The sequence below is a fragment of the Sturnira hondurensis genome, unplaced genomic scaffold (genome assembly GCF_014824575.4).
Source record: "Sturnira hondurensis isolate 20B ecotype Veracruz unplaced genomic scaffold, ASM1482457v3 Scaffold0004136, whole genome shotgun sequence".
In the NCBI taxonomy this organism is placed as follows: domain Eukaryota; kingdom Metazoa; phylum Chordata; class Mammalia; order Chiroptera; family Phyllostomidae; genus Sturnira; species Sturnira hondurensis.
In genome coordinates, this window is record NW_028076767.1 from 52,591,622 (window position 1) to 52,611,641 (window position 20,020).

Sequence of the window (20,020 nt, forward strand, 5' to 3'; positions counted from 1 at the left end):
GCTCAGCATCTTTTCTCTTAAAATAAATCTTACAATTAAATGGGAATAAAATCACACTTTAGACTTTAAGATTAAATAATGCCAATACCTTTAGCTTTCCTCAAGGACCTACATTAGATCTCTTTGGTTATTTTTCTGTTCATTGATTTATCATGAATTCCAAATCTTTTAAAAGTGTGATCCAACAGGAAGTGTTTTTCAAACAAAAATATAATTAATACATGATACAAAGGAGAAACTGTCCCTTGCATACTTAATGCTATTTAAGGAAGTCAGAATAATTATGAGGGAGGCCCCCCAAAACCCTCTGAATTATCTTCTGGAAGGCAGACCCCATGTTAATAGGCATCCTCCACTACGTAAGTGTTCTAAGAATCCACCTGGATCAGTGTACCATCTGGCATTGTTGTGAGAGGCTGCATTTGGTTTCAGTGAATTTCTCTGAAGACCCTTCCAACGTCTGGCCATTTCACAGTGGGTGATTTACAAGCACAACTGTCCACACTGTGCTGAGTGTTCAGCAGTTTTTGACCAAAAATGGCATGACCTCTGTGCCCCATCCTCCCTATTCACCCAATCTGGTCCCCAGAAGGTTTTTGTTTGTTTGTTTGTTTCTCTGGATGAAAAAAGTCCTCAGAGGGAAACATTTTGCTTATGTGGAAAAGGTGAAACAAAAGACAGCAGGAGCCCTAAAAGGCATTGAAATCAATGAATTCCAAAACTGTTTTGAACAGTGGAAACAATGTCTCAATAGGTGTATGACATGAAAGGGAGAGCACTTTGAAGGTGACTGGAATTCAAATGTGTAAGAATGAATACACAATTTTTTTATAAATAAATTATATTTTTGGGTCCCCACTGTTTCTTTCACATTGTTGGCACTACTTTGCAGTAAATTGCAGTCTTTTTCTTAGTCCTTTTGCCTAGACATTCTTGTACAATCCTATGTTGTACTGAATGTTTGTGAGCATGCCTTGCAGTCGCTTTTTTTGAACATTATTTTTATATGACCATTATCCTAAATTGAATTTTTGTTTATTTTTTCTGGATATTAATCACTTCTATTAACTTAACATCATTGGCAAATTTGTGCAGTATAGTTTTGACTCTTTTAATAAACAGAAAGTATGTTGATTATTATGGTTCTCAAGAGTAATCCCCTAACTTCCTCTTGGTAAGATCTTGAAATAACTTGCTCATCATCTAAAAGTAGTATGACTGAGAAGATGTTTTCCTCACTAAGAATGAGAAAATCTGTGTGATGGAATCAAAAGTCTGTTTATTCACCTTGAAAAAAAGGATAGAGAATAGTCAGAAAAAAATCCTGTAAAAGAAAGAGTGTTGGGAAAAGAGAGAGAGAGAAAGAAAAGAGAACAAAACAGAGTGAGGGGGAAGAGCTAATCTGCTCTTCCACAAAGTAAAGTATATTGCAAAGCTATAGTATACTGTGAGAAAACACATACACATTTACTGAATTATTAGATGCCAGGTGCCAATGTGTTTGATATTTATCATCTATGTAATTGAATCTTAATAATAATCATATTTTAACAGTGAGGAAAATGAGACTTAAAAATGTAACTAGCTCAGAGTGGTAGAAGTATTATTTGTTTACAAACCTTCATTTTCCCCATGGCCTTAAAGACACTGTACTTCCCTTTCTCACTCATTTAGGGCCTGGCCATGTGATTTCCTCAAACCAGTGGGAGTATGGATGGAAAAGAGAATGCATTAAGTTGAGATTTTAAAAGTGACCAAATTTTCACCACCCCTGTTGAACTCCTGCCATTCATCATGGGAAGAACATGTTCTATGGTATTGCTGCTTCGGCCTAATAAAAAAAGATGGTGGGATAGTCATAAACATGACCTGGAGCAGGGAGCAAAGTCCACTGTGTGCAGCAGAACACTACAATGTTAGAGGTGACTCAGGTAACCATGACAGAGAAGTAAATGTTTGATGTAAGCTATTGAAATCTGGGGGATGTTTGTTACACAGCACTACTGGAACAAAACATGAATAATATTCTCAGAATTGCACTTATACAAATCACATTAATATAGTTCATCCAGATAAAATCTAGACCCAGATTATAGTACATCCAAAAATTTAGTGAAGAAAATATGGGTTGTTCAAAAATGGTGTGGGAACATTAACTAATCATTTGGGAAAATATGGTTATATCTCTATTTATGTCTTAAAATAGAAAATCTATATTGGTTAAAGATATAAGTGTTAAATATGAAAACATAAATATAGTTATAATAAACCATAAGATAATTTTTATTATTATCTTGTCATAGTGTCTTTCTGAGAATGACACCAAAGACATTGAATTTCAGTGATAACTGGTAAATTTGATTACATAAAAACTTTGTATGGCAAAATGACATGAACAAGGTAACAAACTTAAAGACGTACTGAAAGAAATACATATCGCACCAAAAGATTAATGGCGTTTATTTTTAAGGAGACATTTAAGAGTCAAGAACAATAAGATATATATGGTACTCCAAAAGAAAAGCAGGACTGGAAGAAAATAGTTAATTCACAAACATAGAAACAACAATAGACTCTAAACATAAGAAAACTCAGTAAACCTCATGAGGAGTCACATTTTTGAAATTAAAAGAACAATAAAATACTATTTTCCACCTATCAGATTATAAAGATTTAAAAATAATAGCAGCACCCTGCTTGGTGAGGCTCAGTGAACTGAGTGCCGGCGGTGAACCAAAGCGTTGCTTGTTGGATTCCAGGTCCAGGCACGTGCCGAGTTCCCGGCTCCGGGGGGTGTGGGGGACAGCCCATAGTGTTTCTCTTGGACATTGACATTTCTCTCCCTTTTCCTCCCTCCCTTTTCCTGTATCTAAAAGTAAATAAATAAAATCTTTAAAAACATTTTATTATAAATAAAAATAATAGCAAGACTAAATATTGGGAAGACTTGAAAACAAAATCACTATGGCTTTTGGGGGGGACAAAAAGTGCCCCCCAAATTTGCAGTATTATTCAAAGTCTTAAAATTATGAAGACTCAATCTAGCATTTTATTTCTTAAAAAATAATGTATCAAATGCAAAAAGATGTTTTAGCATATTAATTGTAAAATATTGGAAACTACCAGAGTGTTAATCTATGGAAAATTAATCAAATAAATTATTGAATGTCGTGAAATAAAAAATATATTTTAATGGTAGCCATTAGAAATTATGAAGATCTGCATTTACAGACATTAAGAGACAGCAGCGATTGTACCTTAGAAGAAAAAAGGAACTTAAAAACCAGTATGTATAGTGTGTTCTCACTTCATAACTATATAAAATTAATTCTTAAAGAATATGCAAAATACTATTAACTAAATTTTCCTAGATAATAGGGTTATGGTTGACCACATAAGAAAGTACTTTTTTCTATAATATTTGAATGTTTTTTACAATGAGAATATTATATATTTATAGGCAAGAATGATAGCAACATAATACTTTCTTTTCGAAAACCAAAAATATGAAAAATAAAATTATCTTCTACAAATATGGAAAAGTCTATAGGACTCAAAGTAGGTCATATCTATTTCTTCTTCTTTCTCTAGGTTTTCATAAATTATTCATGGAAATCCTAGTTATACTAATAATTATTTTGTTTATTATTCCTTTGCATTCTTCAGAAAGTAACATACATATTTTAAAATATTCTTATTATTTTCTTAAGCCATGTTTACATGATTCAAAAATACTATATTGATTCTATTGAGTAAAATTAGAGGACTTCTACAGAAAATGATAATTTGAGCCTAAATTTGAAGGAACCAATTACTTCAAGATTATTTTTAAAGTCCAGGAAATTAAAAAATCAAGTTGCCCTCAATTATTTTTTAAAAAGGACAATCAGAAACTAGTCTTCAATAAGACAAATTGACTTTACAAACAATAGCAATTATAATGTATATATGTACAACATAGTATATCTGTACCTGTGCATACGTCTATTGGTACAGACACATGATTTACCTATATTTATAGCTATATACATCCAGGGATAAGCCAATAAACTACAGAGCTTGTGTCGGGCCCATCTGAAGAAAATTATGAAATTTTACTAAGAGGCATACAAATTTTGAAAAGTGTTCCTGTACGGGAAAATGACAATGTTAGAAGAATGTCTCAATTCATTTATACATTTAATGTAATTCTGTTTTGAGTTTCAGGTAAGTTTTAAAGTCCAAAGTACTTACAACTACTTTTTACTACTAATAGTAAAAAGCAAAATTTTCTCTTTCTCACAATGTCCATTCCATGGACATTGGTAACCATGGTTAATAATTTTTTTGTCTATTCTTCCAGGAAATTGTATGTATCTGTAGGGCATGCAGTCACATACACCCGGGCATGCACTTGCACTGCTATGCTTTTTCTGACTTTTTATAATTATAGAAGGAATAATGTCATATATACTGTTCTATGACTGCCTTTCTTCACTTAATATATCTTTGGCCCTTTTCCATAACAGAACATATGCTCTCAAGTGAATTTTTTAAAAGATTTTATTTATTTATTTTTAGACAGAGGGAGAGAAACATCAATGTGTGGTTGCCTCTTGTGTGCCCCGCCCCCGTTGGGGACCTGGCCTGTAACCCAGGCACATGCCCTGACTGGGACTTGAACCTGCAACCTTTTGGTTTGCAGGCTGACACTCAAGCCATTGAGCCACATTAGCCAGGGTCAAGTGAATTTTTAAATTAGTAAAGTAATTCTGAAGTATATAAAAAATAAAGAGAAAAAAATCACAAAGAATACTTTGGGAAAAAAAAAACAACTACTGAAGAACTGAAAAGAGAGTTCCAATACCAGCTGTCACAATGTATAATTATGACACTGTGACAAAGGTTGAAGAAGAGAGAAAAAAGTGGAGCAGAAATTATTCTCAGGAGTGGGCCCTGGAATGTAAAAGCTTTCAGCTTGATTCAGAGTCTTTTTAAATCCATAGGTAAAGGTATGTTATTCAGTAAATATTCAGAGATAACTGATTAACAATGGAAAAAAATGATCTAATAGTCACCTGACATGATAAGTACAAATAAATTGCAGATTAACTAAAGCATTAAATGTATAAAATAAAAACAAAAACAAGTTCATCAAACATGTCAGAGAAAATATAAGTGAATATTTAATCTCTGTGACAAATATTTTCTAAATATACAAGGGTAAACATTTTAATAAAAACATTTCAGAAGGTGGTAATTTAAAAGTGGAAAAGTCAATAACAGAACATAATATCAGCCTGGAAAGGTACTTATAGAATGTGCGGTACAGTGTTACCTTTTTTACTATATGAAGAATTTTCATAAATTGATATTAGAAACCCAGTATCTCAAGGGAAAAAATGAATAATGTAGAGAAAAAAGCAAGGACTGCCAGCCAAGATGGAGGAGTAGGTGGAAATACTGCACCTCCTCGCACAACCGAGTTTAAGGACAACAAAGATTTAGAAACATAAGCACAACCAAAACAGACAGAAAATTGAACTGTACTGAAGTCCGACAACAACAAACTATTCATCCAGGCTGGTGAGAGGGGTGAAGTCTGCAGCTGGCAGAAAGGGGTCGAGCAGGAAAAATTGGCTGGACCTACCCAGACACACAGGCGGCGGTTAGCAGATCTCAGGCGTGGGGTGGCAATGGGTGGAGGCAGTGAGTGTGCAAGGCGGCTGGCTGACCAAGGCCACACACTCGTGCTCAGATAGACCAGGTGAAAAAACGGACAGTGAGACAGACCATGCAATGCAGGGCCCCAATGCCAGGAAATAAAGCCTAAAAGCAATGATTGGAAAAATTTTCGGGGGTTGAGGTGCCGGGAGAGGCTTCCAGCCTCACAGGAGAGTTCGTTGGAGACCCACAGGGTCCTAGGATGTACACAAGCCCACCCACCTGGAAACCAGCACCAGAAGGGCCCAATTTGCTTGTGGGAAGTGGCAGAGGGGAACAAAGTTCTAGAGAGAGTAGTACAAACGCCATTGCTCCCTCTCAACCCTGCCCCCAGTCAAAACCCAGGGACTGGGTTGATCTGCCCTGGTGAACACCTAAGCTTTCGTCTGTCACACATAACAGGTGCCAACAGACCAAAACATTATGGCTCAAGCAGAAGAACAGCTCAAAGCCCCAGAGACAATACTTCTAAGCAACCAAGAGATAGCCAACCTATCAGATGCACTGTTCAAAACACTGGAGATCAGGATGCTCACAGAACTGGTTGATTTTAGTCGCAAACTAGATGAAAAAATGAAGGCTACACTAAGTGAAATGAAGCAAAATGCACAGGGAACCAATAGTGATGGAAAGAAAACTGGAACTCAAATCAATGGAGTGGTACAGAAGGAAGAAAGAAACAACCAAATAGAAAAGAAGGAAGAAATGAGAATTCAAAAAGTGAGGAGAGGCTTAGGAACCTCCAGGACATCTTTAAACATTCAAACATCCAAATTATAGGGGTACCAGGAGGGGAAAGAGAAAGAGCAACAAAAGGAAAACTTACTTGAACAAATAATAAAGGAGAACTTCCCCAGTCTGGCAAAGGAAATAGACTTCCAGAAAGTTCAGGAAGCTCAGAGAGTCCCAAAGAAGTTGGACTCAAGAAGGAACACACCAAGGCACATTATAAGTACATTAGCCAAGATTAAAATGAAGGAGAGAATTCTAGAAGCAGCAAGAGATAAGGGGATAGTCACCTACAAAGGACTTCCCATCAGACTGTCAGCTGATATCTCAAAAGAGACCTTATAGGCGAGAAGGGGCTGGAAAGAAGTATTCCAAGTCATGAAATCCAAACACCTACATTCAAGATTGCTCTATCCAGCAAAGCTTTCATTTAGAATGGAAGGACAGATAAAGTGCTTCTCAGATAAGGTCAAATTCAAGGAGTTCATCATCACCAAGCCCTTATTATATGAAATGTTAAAGGGACTTGTCTAAGAAAAAGAAGATAAAAATATGAACAGTGAAAGGGCAGCAAACTCACAATTATTAACAACCACACCTAAAACAAAAGCAAACTAAGTGGACAGCTAGATTATACAACCATAGAAATGGAGATCACATGGAGGGTTAGCAACAGGGGAGTGGGAGGAGGAGAAAGGGGGAGAAGGTACAGAGAATAAGTAGCATAGACAGTAGGTAGAAAATAGATGGGGGGGGAGGGCAAGAATAGTGTGGGAAATGTAGAAGCTAAAGAACTTGTGACACATAGACATGAACTAAAGGGGGAGAGTGGGTGTGCCGGGTGGGGGGAATAAAGGGGGGGGGAATGGGACAACTGTTATGACATAATCAATAAAATATATATTTTTAAAAAGCAAGCCATAACAAAAATGTATAAATAGCAAATAAACATATGAAATACATTACATTTTTCAAGTAACAAAAACTAGAAGAACAATTTTTTCAGACATTAAATTAGAGAGGATTAAAAGCATTTCTTCTGGGAATTACCCTAAGAATCACAGAACACCAATTACAAAGAATTTATGCACCCCTATGTTCATAGCAGTGTTATTTCCAATAGCCAAGATCTGATAACAGCCCAAGTGCCTATCCGCAGATGAGTGGATAAAAAAGATGTGGTACATTTACACAACAGAATACTACTCAACAGTAAAAAAGAAAGCAGATTTACCCTTTGCAACAACATGGATGGACCTGGAGAATATTATGTTAAGTGAAATTAACCAGTCAGAGAAAGACAAATACTATATAATCTCACTCACATAAAATCTAATGAACAAAATAAACCGAGGAGCAAAATAAAACCAGAGGCATGGATGCATGAAACACACGGGCAGATCTCAGAGAGGAGGGTCTTGGGGAGCTGTAATACAGCTTCACTTTTTAATTAATGTAAACACCAAAAAGCATAATTGCTTAAAATATTTTATTTATTTATTTTTAGAGAGAGGAGAAGGAAGGGAGGAAGACGGGGAGAAACATCGATGAGTGAGAGAAACATTGACCAGTTGCCTCTCACACACACGTTTACCAGGAATCCAACCGGCAACTTTTAGGATTGCAGGTTGACAACCAACCCACTGAGCTACATCAACCAGAGCCCAAAAGTCTAATTTTATAATTTAATACTCAGCAATAGATTATTTTTACTAAAAACTTGCTAATTATTTTTTCATAAACTCTTCCTAGGAAAAAAGAAATACCATAAAATATACCAAAACAAAATCTAGAAAAAAATCTTTTGAAAAACATTTTATTCATTTATTTTTAGAGAGAGGGGATGGGAAGGAGAAAGAAAGGAAGAGAAACATCAATGTGTGGTTGCCTCTCATGTGTCCCCTGCTGGGAACTGGCCTGCAACCCAGGCATGTGCCCTGACTGGGAATCGAACCAGCGACCCTTTGCATTGCAGGCCTGCGCTCAATCCACTGAGCTAAACCAGCCAGGGCTAGAAAAAAATCTTGATTTGTTCTTCCTAGATACACGTATTTTATTGAAAATAAAGTTGGCCCTGGCAGGCGTGGCTCAGTGGTTGAGTGCCCACCTGCAAATCAAAGGGTTGCGGGTTGGATTCCCAGTAGAGGCACATACCTGGGTCGCCTGGGTTCTCAGTGGGGACTGCGGGGGAGGTAACCACACAGAGATGTTTCTCTCCCTCTCTTTCCCTCTCTAAAAAATAAAGTAAACAAAATCTTTAAAAAAAAAGAAAAATAAAATCAAGTTAATATAAACTTAATGAAATACTGAAATTTTGAAGGGCAAAGAAGCTGGTTAAAACTATCCTTGTGCAACTATCTTTCATTTGCTATTTATATTAGTAAAACAAACGTTGCACAATCGTCAAATGGTTAGTTACTATAAAACTTTAAAAGATTCTCAAGTAACAAATACTGTACATGATCTTCTTTGAGGATTGAATTTAGGTATGTAACTAATTTGACAGGCAGTATGACAAGCAACAAGCTGCAGGACATGTAAACAGGAGGGAGGAAGCTGCAAGCACAGCCTGAATGAAATGTGCAACTAATTTTCCGAAACTGGTAGACACCTGTTTAACACGTCCATGGGTTCACCATCTAAAACCAGGGGCTGTTCCCAAAGGAGAAAACACTGCCCTCCAGTGGTCTTCTTTGGAGAAATAGAAACAGTTTCAGGTACCATGATCTCAGCATCTATACAAGACATGTGCCTGTCTAGTCTCATATCTGGCTGTATTTCTTAAACTGAAACCCACATCTACAACCAAGCATACGACAAAACCTCCGAAGTAGGTTCTCATGTACAGATAACCACCCTAGTTCAATAGAAGTATTAGCTAAGAGTAATAATGCTCATGGCTTTCTGAGCCAGAAAGCTGACCATTTATTTGACTAACACAATTGGATTATGCTAGTTACCTATAGCTTCTCACTTCCCAGATAAGGAAGAAGAGATTTCATCTCCATGTTTCCCTTGTTGGCCAATTTTTTAGCTAAAAGACATTTAAAATTGTACAGCAGGCAGAACCCCAGGGGACCAAACTGTGTTCCAACATCCTTAAAGGCTTCCTATCACTTGAAAAACCAAATTCTTCCTCCTGTTTCTTAAACTAACCAAAGTAGGCAAAAGCAATTTTAAAAAGTCTTTGTGTCTAGCATTGGAACTTTCTCATATTTCACACCATTATATAAATGTCACTCTAACCTATATGTATCACAAATGCTACGCTAAATTAGGGCCAAATTTGCAACCTAGTTTAACTGGGTTTCCTCTCTTTGCGAATGCAGTTTTTGTGTCTTCATTTAGCAATGCATACAAAACTGTCCGGGTAAGCTAACTGCTTCGAATTGCTAAAATTGAGGATGGATGTGGAGATTGCCTGAGTCTTGATGCATGTGCCAAAGCAACCCTGTTTCCAGTCATATAAAGACATCCTAATCAAAGGGGCCTCAGTTACACTGCTCAAGCCCTGGGCTACTTTTATTGACTCCTTTTGACTTAGCAAAGGAAAAATGGAGTTCTAAGACGGGAAGAACAGTTGTCTGGCCTCCTCATGCCCCGTCCTTCAGACACCAGAATGGAGATGCCTCACGTGGTAAGAGCGCGGATGGCAGTGTCCACAGCCGTAGGGGCTCATCCATGACTAATTTATGTGACCCATACTTAGCCTCATTCGCCTCGTCAGTAAAATAAAGATAATAATGCTGGCCCCATAAGGTGGTTATTATGACTTAATGAGGGAGTATGTGTGAAGTGTCTAGCACAGAGAAAGAACTTAACCAAGAAATATTGTTATTCTATCATCATCACTTGTTAGACTATTAGCCTTCGTTAGGCTAATGGCCAAATGAATTTCCTAGAAGCACGATTTTCTAAAAATGTTACACTTTGTTATCTTAAATAAAGGCTCCCCATTCAGTTTTCTATGTAGAAAAGGTCCTGAGTTCTCCAGATAAATTCTTTAAAACAAATGCCCTGTGCTAAGATAAAATATTGTAATATTGTATTGATCATATATAGCACCTTAAAATATAAATGGATTTTTTTCTTCTTTTTCCTCCCAGAGAATGGGGTATCTATTATGTATTCATCTGGATTCACAAAGCACTTTAGAATAAAAAATGACAAATATAAAAATTATAATATGAAAGTGGTAGAGGTATTAAACATATTTTCATATATTGTAGTGAATTTTAAAGCTTCTGCACTTGAGGGTACAGACCTCCACAACCACACCTATTCTTAGAAAATGTATCTTCAGCAAGAAATATTATATGGATTCCTTTAGGTGATTATGCACTCTCAGATGAAGAAGAAGCTGCAAGCACATTTTAAGGAGACATAGAGTTTTCCCTTTTCACTAGTTGTGATAGTACATTTTTCTGGGCCATGATGGTCCCACATCTTCATCTCTTCCCACTGTGTGCACCTGCAGCATTATAAAACAGGGTGTGTATCTGGAGAAGTTATTCAGTGTTGTCTTCACTATCTGTGACATCTCACCAGTCATTGCATCATGACACTAAGTGTCTACAACATAGGATCTTTGATTAGTCAAAAATAGTTCTTATAAAGCAAACTCTTTATAATTTAAAACAGTAGGATACATTGAACTGGGACTACAACAATAATTTGATAAATATTCTATATTTAGAAACATAGGATATATTTTGTAGAAAATTTTGAGATGAAGTTTCAGTTGAAGATGGAGCAAAATTAGGTCCAGCTAGAGAGTGCAATAGTGTCTATGTGTCGCACTTCAGTGTGTGTGTAACATTATCTATGCATCAATAAATGCAAAGAAAATAAACTTTGATTATAACAGTTATAGCTAATGTAAATTAATTCAGAATTGGACGATGAAACATGAGTTTGTGACAAACATTCTGAAATTTTTTAAATGCATATTTGTAACTACCAAAATAATCTAAAGTCAGAACACTTTTTCTGGTATAATTATATTACTATAATCCTCTACCTTGACAGATGACAATTTTAGAAAACTCTAAATACAATTTCTAGTATATGCACTAAAATAAAATGTAACAGATAGAAACTCACCATCGTATAAGTAACACATTCAGATTTAGTTGTTTGTTTTCCAGGTGGAAACCAGGCTTCTTGGAAGACTTCAAACTCTGCCAAATGGCATGAGTTTACCATAGAGGTAGGCACTAAAGGACTAAATATACTTTTGTGTAATCTTCGTTAGCTACATTTTACATGCAAATGTCTATAAACCATGTTAATGAAGTTATAGAGAAGGAAAGAAAGTTGGCATTCCCATTGTCCTGTTTTATTCAAAAGCAACTTTTCAATTGACTTGCTACATCATTTTAAACTATTCTTTATTTAGTCACAAGAAAAAAGAGAAATCTAACAGTGTGTTCAAATTCACTCACAAGTCAAGAAAAATAATACTTTACTTATGAATAAAATTTAGGCTTAACAAGTTTTCTCCCATACTTTATAATCTTCAGAACATAGGATACTACTGTTTAGTCAGACAGAGAAAAGTTCTGTCAATAATGAATATTTAGAAAAGTACAATCTACCGACCCAGAGTTAGTCATTTAGTGGAAGGGATTTTTGTCCTCCCATGCAGGGACTCAAATTTGTCTGTACTACAAATAAGATTGGATGCTCAATTGACAGTTATTCAAAATCCTTTTCCCCCAAGGAATATAAACAAATATATTAAAATGACACTTGGGTGAAATTCCTATTGAAGATTTGGTATCCAAGCTTTAAAACCTATACTGGGAGTGAAAGAATATGGTATCCTTTCAACAAGAGTGTTAATACTCCAAAAGTTGTCTGGGATTATAAGTGTCCCTAGGGCATAAGAAAAGAATGTTTTTAAACTAAAGGTACATTTGAACTGCAATAAACCTGAAAGTAATAACACCAGAAGTATAGATGATAAAAAGAGTAAAAGGCCAAAAAAAAAGTGGTTGCAGCTCAGCATTTATGGTACACTACAGCCAGAACTGGTACAATTTCACCCCAAAACATCCAAAAATGAAGCAAAATAAACCCCCTTCACCCTTACATATTGAGGAGAATTAGAACCCTGACCCAAATCTCAAACTCAGTAAAACTCCCAACACCAACATTTCTGAAACCTGCCCCACTCCAGAAAGAGACAGATCTTCAATCATGCAACTATGACGACTAAGAATTCACAGGTTCTCTGAAACATTTGTTAATCATCCCACCCCTGTGCTAGAGGGAGAGGAAGACTCAGAGCATTAGGGAGAACCTGCTGTGAAAATGCCAGGCCCTTTGGGGGGTTTAGGTTGTCAACCTAACCCCAGCCCCAACCACTGTCTGACTGTATCAGGGAAACAGTGACCTTGTGTGCGAGATTGGGCTGGGGTGGGGGGACTAAAATGTTAAGAAATTTAACAAATTCATATGATTTTTATCTTTAAAGATTTTGAGAGTGTTGTGTTTATCCAAGCTGGGCGACATAACCCATAAATCTTGCTGGATTTGTGCAAACTGCTGCGTGAAGCCACCAGCAGCATCCCTGGCCATGGGAGGAAGAGACAGACAAATCAAGACGGAGACAGGCAGCTCCCCCAGGACGGGGAGCTGGGCCCTGCCGCCCGCTGCAGTGGAAGGAGATGATGACGTCCAGGACAAAATGTCTCTTTCATGAGGATGCTAAAGCTCTTGCTTTGTGATTTCTGTGTATGGAAAGGATGGCTCAATGGAAAGAACTTGAATTTCCCTGTTTTTTTGGAATCAAAATGTAGAAGCTTTTGATTATTTTAAAACTTCTTCCTGTAGTGTCCATTGTTGTGTTCCATGAAACAAACAAAACTCAGCAAGACAACAAAGACTTGATCTGCAGGGGAGAAGGCGATAAAGAAGCAAGTCCTCTGCAGAGGGTAATTAATCCTTAGTCATCCATCCTAGAAGTCCCAGTCCCAGCTAAGGTTAACGTTCAGGTAGCTCCTTTCTATTTTCTTTAAAAAAATTTTTAACGTTTTTTTCCAGAATGTTATACTATTAATTGCCAATTTGCATATGTGTGCAGCTGCTGTTTTGGCTCTGAACTCCACCCGATAAGCTTGCTGGAGGTATCGCCGAGCACTTGGCAGCTTTCCTGTTCGGAAAGAAAGCCTCTCCCACCACGGAACAGCTGATCGTCTATCAGCGATAGACCCTGATGGCGTGAATTACAATTACACTACTTTTCACACTGAATCTGGGTGATAGCTACTTGGAAAGAAGTTTCATCATTTTTTACCACAAACTGGAAAAAGAATTACATGGTCATGCTGTGCTTTTAAAGGCGGTTTGGTTCACTTTTGTCTATTTAACACCTAATTCCAAGAAGTCCATAGGCATCCAGAGATCTGAATGGCGGGTAATGAATTCACTGTTTAGGTTGAAGATTTTAAAGATCTACCTCAAATTACATTTATTTACAAGGCGACCAGGAAGTGTTAACGTTGTTAGACGCTTCATTTATTAAATAATTTGTGGGTATTTTCAGTTGTCATATCTAGAGTCATGGGGTTTGCTTATTTTTTTTTAATTAGCAATCCAAAACAATGCTACCACAATTTAACAATTCATCACATAATCTTGGGCTCTTCAGTTCAGCTGTGAATGTTAGATAATGCAGATTGTTATTTTGATGTGTTTATAAAATAATTTGGGTTGCATTGTGCTGTGAGAACTGCAGCCACGGAGGCAGAAGATGTTTCTCATCTCCCTTGCATTGCTCAGGAGAGCTTAGAGGACTTCCAAAAACGCATTTTGGGAGTTTACCACCTAACGGGAGCGGAGAAGTGATTGGGGCAGGGGACACTACTAAAAACTTGATTTGTAATCATTACTTAACTCTTTTATTAAGGTACTGTACATTTGCTGCCTGCTTGGAAAACTAAGGACCTCTTCGCCAAAGTGCATTTTATTAGAATCCTCCCTCACGCTCTCATTTTCTGGGACGTTAGAAAGTACCTTCTTTCTTCTTCTTGCAAGAACTCACCAGTCACTAGAAAATATAAGAGGCCCCTAAACAGCCCTCTTTCTTCTTCTCACTCTTCCCTCCCTTCTTGACATTTAATTCATTTGTTAAAAAAGGGGGAACAAAACCAAAACAAAACAAGAGTTAAACCCACCTCAAGCAGAAGTGGAACACATTCGTCCTGCCGTAGTGAACCTACGAGGAAAAATAGATTTTGTTTTCCTTTTTTAGTCGCTGGCTTTATTAGATTTCTCACTCTCACAGATTATCCGAGGACTACCCATTGATTGATCGCCCGAAGAGCTGCATTTGGTGTAAAGAAAAAAAACTCACAGCTTTATTGGCTCCCAGGAGACAAAACAAACAGAACAAGATATTCATATTAATGCAAACAATGCAACAAATGAGGGGAAAATCGCCCGGCTGAAGCAAGGTGAAGCAAGGAGATGCAGCGCGGCCGGGGCCGGGGTCGGGAAGGGCCTGGGCGCCTGTCGCCCCGGAGCGGAGGTTTCTCGGCCTCTCGACCCCGGGCGCCGAAAGCAATCGGCTCCCCGCGCGGCTCGCTGGGCAGAGGGGCCCCGGCTCTCCCGCCTTCGGGGGTCCCAGCAGGAGAGCAGGACCTCAGGCCGGACAGGAAGGCGCGGCACCGGGAAGAGGCCTCCAGTCCAGGCCTCAAGCCCTCATCGCTCCGCAGGGCAGGTCTGGAAAGGGCCTAAAAGGCCACCTTGCTTTCTTCCTTCCCTTTCCGTGCGGTTCCAGGGGCCCAGTCCCTGAGTCTCAGTTTCCCCTTACATCCAGGACACAGGCGCAGTGAAGAATTCCCAGTGTACCTCCTGACCCTCCAGAGGCAGCCTGGAAGGACAGCAAGGAAGGCGTAGGGAACCCTGCAAAAGAGAGCAAGAGATGTGATAAGCAATCTCGCTTTGAAAAGCTCATGTTATTTTGGACACTATATAAACGCACATTTAAGCACAACACAAAACAATGTATAATCAAAAGCGAGAGGGGGTAGTTTGTACAGCAAATGCTGAGAGATACTTAAGAGGACCTGAGGCTCCCTGCAGAATGAGAAAGGAAGAAAGAAAATTCCAGGCACAAAAAAGGATATTGGTTCCACACTTAATCACACTCCCTGCCCCTCCTCAAACCCACGAAAAGAAAAAAAAGGCTCACCAAATATTGCATAGGGCATACTAACAGTAAAAAGTTATTTGTTGTTTATTTGAAATTCAGATTTATCTGGGCATCCTGTATTTGTATTTGCTAAATTTGGCTATCATAACTTTAAAAATACACTTTATTGGAGAAACCATACCAGAAGACAGGCTCATTCTCTTGATGTGTATCAATCAAGATACTCAGGACATTTTTATTGGGACTTGGCTTTGGAAAAGAAATGAGTCACCCCGGGAGCATGCTTTTCCAAGCACAGTGTAGGGTGGAGGAGGGAGAAATGACTGAAATGCTTGGAAATGTCCTTATTTTTTGGAGGAAGTGGCAGTGTCATTGTGGGCTGGAAAATGGACCGGTTCCTTCCCCGAGGTTGGCCCCCTTCCAGGCCAGTAGAGGGTACCACAACATGTCTGGAAGCAGAGTGGCAGTTATTACTGTACTTCCATGTCAGGATGATACATTTTTTCTAAAGTTCTACTACAGAGCCACATTACTGTTATTTATTTTGAAAAAAACAAAACTGAGACTTGAAAACTTCAAAGGCAGAAAGGCCGAGCAAAAGCCGCTTTGAAATTCATTAAGCGCTTTGACCCACAAATCTCACCCATGCCTTGCAGATGCTGAAAGAAAAGACTTTTGCAATGCCAATGGTAAAACCTCTGGAAAGGTCAAGCAAAACAATGTGTTGTGGCATATTGGAGCACCGTGCGTGTGTGTGTGTGTGTGTGTGTGTGTGAGAGAGAGAGAGAGAGAGAGAGAAAGAGAGAGAGAGAGAGAGAGGAAGCTGCTTAAGAGAGGAAGCCTGCTGCTTGCATTTCTTCCTCAGTCTGGGTTGGAGAAGGTTTTTCAAGGAAGTTTTATCACCCTTACTGATCCTTTGGATTCCCAGTGAGCTTGTCTTCCTTTTAAGCCAATTGCTCGTAGTTGCATAATGCCCCTTTCTCACTGGCGATTAGTGCTATTTAACAACTTTAAAAAGGAGAAACTATCTAATGAGAGCTGTTTTCAGAGTTGATTCACCAACCTTTGAAAAGATAATGCAGTGCCAGAGACCTCCTCATGGGCCTCAAGACTATCTCCAGACCAACTCTTGACCCAAATGAAATATTTGTTGGTTTAGAAATTGTTTTAGTTCCAGTTTAATAGTTTGGAAAATACATAGGCTCACTCCCAGTTCATACTGGTTTACTTTTTTCTTTCTTTCCCATATAAACCTTGGTTTAGAATTTGGACTATTAAGAAGTTAACATTGTGGTTTGGGTGTTATGGTGAGGCTTAACTCCACGTTTTAGGTGTACAAATCTTTACCTTCTCTCCTACCTTAGTCTGTATCTCAAGCTTGAAAAATAACATTCCAACACTTGCTGATCCCTCCGTGGGGCAGGCATGAGAAGTGTTCTACACTCAGTGTGCTTCTTACTCCCAGCAGAAATATTCTGGGCCGGTGGTAGGGAGGTGATAAATTGATAATCCCTAAAAATACACCCCACCTACTGCTCAGGTAGTGTCAGGCTTCCTAATGTTTCCGGGGTGAAGAAAAAATTGGTTTCTTTGTGTGCAAAAGACTTATGGCACAGCGATTTAAGCTTCGTGTGAAGCCAAGTACAAAGCCAGTGAAAAAGTGTATCTTTTTTGAGGTACACTTTTTTTGAGATTATTATGAAAAAAATAGTGGACTGAATGGCTGGAGAGCATGAGTCAGGTACTAGCTATTTGGATGGGATTTAAGGACTCATTCATCTGCTATAGACAGTTTCGTTTTGTCCACATACAGCAAAAGTTGTATTATGCAGTCTTTAAGATTTTGTTATTTCTAGAGCAATTATTCCTTGAATTAATAAGCAATAACTCATATTTTTACACTGCTTCCAAAGGATATAAGCATGATATTTAAAAATGTATTCATGACATAGCCCTAAACAGCAAAGGAAGCACAGGCTCACTCTGGTTCTCCAGGCTTTCCAGATTCCAAGGGGATATTTAAATGAGGGAGACCAGTTCACCATCAAGGGGTCCAACAATCAGGTGCAAATAGTCTGGAAAAGTGTGAGTGGCCTAAAGGCAAACAACCTTGTGCAGATAGGACAAGGGAATGATACGTTTAAGAACTTACTCTTCCATCCTATCTGGGGACTGGGACCTCCGAAAGAAGAGGATTGCAATAAAGCGAAAGCTAAGGTTATATAGTAAATATGCGTGCATCATCATTCTGAATAGTCTAGTGTTTTTTGCACACTAAATGTTCGAATTTATCCATGAGGAGCTCTGAGGCTGGAGTAAGTTAGCAATCTAGTTGAAAATGGTTCTAGAAGTGGCCTAAGAAAACTGCTTCCTTATAGCCTATCGGTGTTGGAAGGTGATGTGTCTTTTAATTTGAGGCCCTCCTTGAACTGTAAGCTCCAACAAGCTTTCATTAAACAGACTTCATTCACATTCTGAATCTGGTTTTTGTCTCACACATATTAAATTTTACAAAACAGAAAGAAACAATAGAGCTTATTAGGAAAAACTTGTTTTGAATAGTAAATTAAGCTTAACGGAAATAGGCACATGTTTTATCACGGCCCCCCCCCTTTTTTTTACCAATTGAACATTTACATCTTTTTCAATGTGCTGTGATTTTCCCCTTAAGTCTTAAGCTGGCACCACATACTTTCAATAAATGAGACTTACATCACTTGCATTACCGAGAAAAATCACTATAATACTGTGGATTCCAAATGCATAGCTTTCTGAAAAGAGATACAAGCAATCACTCCTAAACTGTATTAATCAAATCATTGTGGCAGTCTAAGGATCCACAGAATCACCTAATTTCAAAGACGGTGTAAATCAACTGTCAGTTCTGACTGGTTTGAAATTATGCCCTGTTCTTGGAGATTGGAAACCTGTACATTCAGAGGTACACCTGAATAGATAGATGGCTTGTTATTGAGAGATATGCCCCAGGTGGAGGCATCTTCAAAGCCAATATCTTTTCTTTATAACTGATGTCAAATTGATGTATATATTAAAAAATCTTGGAAAATGATCTCAAAAAGGAAGTCACAGCCCAATGAGCCATATGTTCAGGGAACCTAACAGGTTTCCATTGGGACCAAATTTCACTTCACCTTTTTGTCCTTATGTGCAAATAAAAACTTATCTGTAAATACACGATTAAAACAATCTTGCAAATTTGTGAAGTCTAAAGACTGAGAAGAAATTACACTAAATCTATAATAATCAAACTGTTGGAAGGTAACAAACTTGATTAGCTACCACAAATACATAACATGGAATTAAACTAAATGTATTTGAACTCTATAGATTCATTGCTTCAGAGAGATACTTTGCTTCTTAGCATTGGTTAATGAAGAAAAGGCTGATTAGAATAGTTAATAAATTGCTTAATTTTGATGCTGATGAAGCATCTGAGCCTCCAAGTTTACATTAATAAATATGTAAAATTAATGTCTTTCTTGTTAGATAGGTTGCTATTTTAACAGATTCAGATGCCAGGGAGTTTTCCAAATGCCAGATAACACTCCAGCACTGAAAAGCTTGTGATACACTAAGGGCAGAGAGGCCTGCTTAGTGGTTTTCCAAAGAGTAGAAAAAAAAGGAATTAACATCTATTTACACACAATTCTTTGTTTCAGTCTTTTAAGAATTCTCAATTTAAAAACTGTTAAGAATTCTGTATTATTTTAGTTGACCCTAATATTTTACGTTCAGCTACTGTATCAGGGTGCTGGGGAATGTTCTAACAAGAAAAATGATTGTTGTGAGCTTGTGTGTTTTTTTCATATGACTAGATCAATAATGATGATATAAAATACCCAAATGTACTCGAGTGATTTTTATTTTATTTTTGTTGTACTTTTATTGTGCAACATTACAAATTGAAGGGGAGAGAGAATAATATCAATGACACCCCTATGTATGTATGACAGCTTTATTAGATCTTCACATTTTAAATTGATTTGGAAGAACGATTGCGTGTGTAAAGTTATGCAATGGTAAAGGTCAGCAGGAAAAAAATACACAGGGATTAATTTTCATCTGCTTTCCTTTCCCCTCTATGGCTTGGGGGAAGGAAGTTTTATGTTAATTTCGACACCTGGTTAGCTAAATAGTAGGGAACCCATTAGAAGGAATTGCATTCTCAGTCTATATCCTACCATTTCTTGTAGCTCTTCCCTTTAACCAACTTAAAGCACAAGTACGTTAATGTGTCAATGTTTTTTAATCTCTAAGGGTACTTTATGTAAATCTGTAATAGTAAAAATGTAGAAATAAAAGCAAAAGGTTTAAGCTCAACAATCAGCTTTTAAACTCAAAAAGTAGGAGGAAATTGTACTCAAAACCTCAGGTCCTGGGCCAGCCTCAACAGGTATGGGAGATCTT